Raw genomic sequence first — 6,107 nt, 5'->3', positions numbered from 1 at the left:
CTACTAAAGGACCTGCTTCACCCAGTGAGCTTCTGAGAGTATCCCTGGCTAAAAGACCCAGGGAGTAGGACCCAATTTGGCAGCAGGTGACAGAAAAAAGGCGCTTAAACTGCATGTAAAAGGCAATAATTTATGTTTTATCACAATTGCTGTAGTGAAGAAGTTAAATCATAAAATAATATACACAAGAGACATTAGAGGGGAGAGAAGAGGAAAAGGAGTAAAGAGGAGAACGAAGGTTGAGGCGAGGGCATCTATGAACTCAATAAATAAAAAGGTATATATAATATAAAATCATATATTAATATATATCAATTCCATTCTTGTTGTAACAATTGATGTGATTATATAAAATAATCTTTTCACTGGATTTTAAAACTTTAAGCCCCTGAATGTCTTTTCTTTGTCTTTCAGATGAAATGCAATGTGTTTTCTAGGATCAGCGAATAAAATAATTTAACTAAAACGTTTTTTTTTTTTAAATGTCTCAGTTAAGTTTCTAAGGTTTATGTTGGCTCTTGAAGTGCAAGGAATTACAATGGTGACACCTTGACAATAAATTCAAATTGAGAAGAATAAAGTTTAAATGTAATGAATCAATTTTGAACTTTTGAGAAAAAAATAACACACATAGTTTATACAGAAAGTTGACATTTTTCCTTGACATTTCCGATTGTAATGGAAATAAAAGTGTGCCTGGCCCTGGTACTCAAAGCAGAATTGTACAAAAGGCCAATGAAAATGTGATTTTGGAAACAGAACAGGAACCAAGACTTTGTGGAGATCGTATTGAAACGCAGGAGACGTTCATTACAGTTGAGCACACGAATGCGTGTCTCGTTTAATCACACAGTAAAAGTTAACAAAACAAGATGGCGCTGTCCTGTAAACAACAAGCATGGGGCTCCACGTCATCGTAAACACAGATTAATTAAAGGGACCACGATCCCTTTTTACAGTCGTACTTTCAAGCATAAACCAACGGTCATACTTACAGGCATGAAACAACAGTGTGTAGAACCACACTTAAGAAGGAGGTGAATTATGTATATTACATTCACTACACACGTCCCCCCAGAATTCACCATATAAGAAGAAAAACAAAAAAACAGTCATCGGTGAGTTGGTCGTATTAAACGGCCACAACGGCTGTGCCGTACAGGAGGCAGAGGAGGCGCTACTGCGGCAGGTGTCTCACCATGACACGGGTGTGGGGCATGCAGTGTGGGGGTTTTGGGAGGGAGGGGAGCAGGGGGTGGGGGCAGACCTGGAGGTCGCCCGCGTCTTGGGGGCTGGGCCAATTCAATGGGCCTAGCCCAGTGGCGGTGCGTCAATAGTGGGCGCTTGGGCGCCGCCCACCCTGACTTTTTGAGTTAAAAAACGTTATATATACAACATAATTGAAATAAGAAATGTACCGTGTTTATGGGTTAAATGTGTATGGGAGACCACTGTCAAGAACCGCTAAAATGTGTCCGGACATAATATATTGCCATTCGCCTTTTCTGAGAATAGGCAGGTCGGCTACCGTCCGTGGGCGCCGATAACATGGGAGTCTATAGGAGAGCTTATACTTTTCTCAGTCATTTTAGCAAGGATAGCTTTTCATTGGGGGATGAAACTTAGATCTGTGGGCGCAAATCTTTGCGCCCACAGCCAATGGCATTGTTTCTTAGTTCAATGTGACATTCTTAGATACGCGATTGGACTATTTCGGCGAATCAGCATCGTTATCATTCCCTAACCACAAGCGTAAAGAGCAGCACCGTAGCTAGCTGAAACTTAGATTGAGTGAATATGGCGACATCGATGGCTGAGAACTCCGTGCAAGCTCTACTTAAAACACCGTTTCATCGACTATCAGATGTCGAAAAGAAGAAATTGAAAGACTTGGGACCCGAGCGTCCGGATTTAAACATTCAACAGACGACCACTGATCGCGGGAGAACCTACACTCGGACTTTCTCCTCAAACTTGTATGCTAAGCGGAATTGGTTAGCTGGTTGTACAGTGAGCAATGCCTTTTTTTGTTTCCCTTGTCTGTTATTTCAAAGTCCTGGGACTGAAACACTTTGGACTACAACCGGGATGAAGGATCTAAAGCACTTCACACAAAAATGTAAGAAGCACGAATGTGGCCGCAGCCACCTAACCAACTGTCTTAAGCTAAACCTCTAAAAAAGTGCTATTTAAACCGTGCCGCCCAACTGCGCCCCCCCAAAAAAAATGTTCACCAGCCGCCACTGGCCTAGCCACATCCAAATGAGCGGGTTTGAGGCGGTCAACAGAGAGTCGCTCCGGTTTGCCACCCATGTCCACCACAAAATGTTTATCCCCTGTCTCCAACACACGGAATGGACCTTCGTAGGGCGGGCGTAGCGGTCCCCTGTGGGCATCATGGCGAATGAAAACATAATCAGCCGTCTGAAGCCCAGCGGGGATGTGCGACTGAGGGAGGCCGTGACGGGAATAGGGATAGGAGCGAAAAGCCTCGCATTGTCCAGTAGGGTGGCTCGCTGGAGAGTTGCAGACCAAGGGGCAGTGGTGCTAGGGATAAAATCCCCTGGAACCCGCAGCGGCTGGCCATAAACAAGCTCTGCGGATGAGGACTGTAGGTCCTCCTTTGGTGCAGTTCTGATGCCCAGCATTACCCACGGGAGCTTGTCGACCCAGTTGCAGTCTTTGAGGCTGGCATGAAGAGCAGCCTTCTTCGACCTATGAAATCGCTCACAGAGTCCGTTCGCCTGCGGGTGATATGCAGTAGTGCGGTGGAGTTTCACTCCTAGGCTCCGGGCAACAGCGTTCCACAGCTCAGACGTAAACTGCGCGCCCCGGTCAGAGGATATGTCTGATGGAGTGCCGAAACGGGCAACCCAGGTGCCGATAAATGCACGTGTCATCTCCACAGATGCCAGCGATGTCAGTGGCACAGCCTCAGGCCAACGGGTGGTCCTGTCAACCATGGTCAACAGGTAGGTGAAACCCTGAGAGGAGGGCAGAGGGCCGACCAGATCAATGTTAACATGGTCAAACCGTCTCTCTGGCACTGGGAACAACTCTAACGGGGCTTTAGTGTGGCGGTGTACTTTGGCCCGTTGGCACTCAACACAGGTGTTAGCCCAGTCCCGAACGTCCTTCTTGAGGCCGTGCCAAACAAATGTTGCCGCAACCAGCCTCTGTGACGCTTTAGAACCAGGGTGGGAGAGACCATGGACGGCATCAAAAACTTGTCGTCGCCAAGCCATGGGAATGATTGGCCGAGGGGAGCCTGTGGAGACGTCACACAGGAGCGTGGTGCTGGTATCGCCAAAAACCACATCCTCCATCATCAGCCCAGTAGTTGAGCTCTTAAGGTGTTGCACGTCTGGGTCTGTGGTCTGGTCCGCTGCCATTCGGCTGTAATCCAAACCAAGATGGACTGCCTCTGCCACAGCCCGTGACAGGCAGTCAGCCACCTGGTTGTCCTTACCTGCAACGTGCTGTAAATCCGTGGTGAACTCGGAATTCACCATGCCCAGGAACTCCTGCAGGGCCTTGACAGTGAGCGGGCGTGGAAACTGTGTCACCGCCTCCACCTTTGATGGGAGAGGGACTGCACCATCCTTGGTGACTCTGTGTCCCAGGAAATCGATGGTGGAGAGACCAAATTGGCACTTGGCGGGGTTAACAATTAGATATGTTGGCTGAGGCGCTCAAAAAGTGTTCTGAGGTGCGCCAGATGCTGAGCTTTGGACGTGCTTGCTACCAGGATGTCGTCCAAGTACACAAAAAGAAAAGGCAGGTCTCGTAGGACAGAGTCCATGAGGCGTTGAAAAGATTGAGCAGCATTTTTAAGGGCGAACGGCATTCTCAAAAACTCAAACAGGCCAAATGGCGTGATAACTGCTGTTTTGGGAATGTCCAGTGAGTGTACCGGCACCTGATGATAACCCCGGACGAGGTCAACCTTGGAAAAAATCACCATACCAGCCAGGTGTGTATGTTCGGGACTGGGTATCGGTCAGGTGTCGTTGCCTCATTAAGCCGCCGGTAGTCACCACACGGGCGCCAGCCACCACCGGGTTTGGGGACGATGTGGAGGGGTGACGCCCACGGGCTGTCGGATCGGCGGACTATGCCCAGGCGCTCCATGTTAGCAAACTCAGCCTTTGCAACGGCAAGCTTGGTCGGGTCGAGGCGCTGAGCACGGGCGTAAACGGGTGAACCAGTAGTGGCAAGATGGTGCTCCACACCATGCTTCACGGCAGACGCCGAGAAAGTGGGCTGAGTGAGGGCCGGGAAACCAGCCAGTAGACGTTGGAAGTCATCTGAGGATGAGAGCATGCTAGACAGTTGTATGGAGTCAGCCCCGCTGAGCGTGCACGTATATGAACAAAACGTGACAGCGTCAATCAAACGGCGGTTCTTGACATCCACTAACAGTCCGTGTGCACACAAAAAATCGGCACCAAGGAGGGGAAAAGCAATGTTGGCTGTAACAAAATCCCAGCCAAAACGATGCCCTCCGAAACACAACTCAACATATCTCTTTCCATATGTGCGGATGGGGGTCCCATTAGCAGCTTCCATAGGGGGGCCATGGCTGTCGGTCGCAATGTCCAAACGGGATGCAGGCAGGACGCTCCTCTGTGCTCCCGTGTCGCACAGGAAACGTCGTCCGGAGATGCTGTCACGGATGAAAAGCAGCCTGCCTACGCGGCCAACGCTCATGGCCACTACTGAGCGCCGGCCCTGGCGTTTCCCGACCCGCTGACGAGAAGATGTTGCAGCAATGAGTGCGGAATCGTCCTGTGGCACAGGAACGACGTGCGCGGGAAGGAGCGCCGCCATGACACAGTGCCCTTGACTCGCCAGGAAAAATGTATCAGCCTCTTCAGCCAGTCTCCGACAATCAGTGATTGTGGTGTTTGCTAATGCAGCTCTGACTTGGGAAGGCAGCTGACGCAGAAAAAGTTGCATGAAAAGAAAATCGGGTCTGTGCTCACCTAGGAGATCCAGCATACGGTCCATGAGCTCAGACGGTTTGCTGTCACCCAGTCCCTGAAGGGAGAAAAGCCTGCTGGCTCTCTCAGCATCTGACAGGTCAAAAGTTTTCAACAGGTGGGCTTTAAGTGTTGCATACTTTTCAGCTGCGGGAGGATTTTTAAGGAGGCTCACCCATAGACTGTATATTGATGGACAGAGGTTCGTCCGTTAAAAGTGAAGCAAGCGCTAGTCCAGAGCCCCCTGGTGGCTGGCTGCAGTACAATGCGTAGCTCCGCCCATTCCCATGTATTTTCAATGGGCAAGTAACCAACTTTCTATGTCACTTTTCTCACCTAAAACAAATTTTGCATCCACAACTTTTTATTCGAAAAAATAGCTTTCAAGGTGCTTCACATCACACCATTTTTCTTTTTCCCGAGAAATTATTTTCTTTAATGTTATTTTAATAAATATAAAAGGGGCGTGGTTACACTTTGATTGACAGTGCAGCCGCTTGCAACCTCCTTCAACATTTCATTTCATTCAGAGTAGCTGTAGGCTCGGCTGTAGTGGTGTTCTTTTGTCAGGCAACTCATATTTGTTTTATTTGCTGTTATTACTTTACATTTATATATTGACAGTCATGTCGTGTTGTGCTGTTGATTGTACTAACAGGCCATCTCAGGGGAGCTCTGTGCAGTTTTTTCGGTAAGTGAATATTAACTTAATATTAGCTAGCGAACTCATTAAAATGACGGTAGCGATAGCTTAGCCGCTAACGTTAGAAAGTTAACTTAATTTGACAGTAATCTATAGATTTTCGGACATCCTTGAAAGGATTATGGTCATATACCAACGAAAAACAGATAGATTTGTATGTTGAAGACGCTCGAAACATCGAGATTTCTAATGAGAAAAAAGTTAACGTTAACGTTTAAATATTCTAGGCTGAATATTTAATGACAGCTGTCACAGCTGGCTTTGCGATGAGGGTGTTTGACGTGCTCTGTGAAATACATGAGGTGAAATTAACAAATAACATTATTCTTAGTGACATTAGGTAGAAGGATGGTTATTATTGTTATTATTTAGGGGAGAGTGGGGTGAGTTGTGCCAGTTTTTACTTAAAGTGACTTTAAAAC

The sequence above is a fragment of the Eleginops maclovinus genome, chromosome 6 (assembly GCF_036324505.1).
Source record: "Eleginops maclovinus isolate JMC-PN-2008 ecotype Puerto Natales chromosome 6, JC_Emac_rtc_rv5, whole genome shotgun sequence".
NCBI lineage: Eukaryota > Metazoa > Chordata > Actinopteri > Perciformes > Eleginopidae > Eleginops > Eleginops maclovinus.
The sequence above is the reverse complement of the archived record's forward strand: the minus strand, read 5'-3'. Positions refer to the sequence as shown.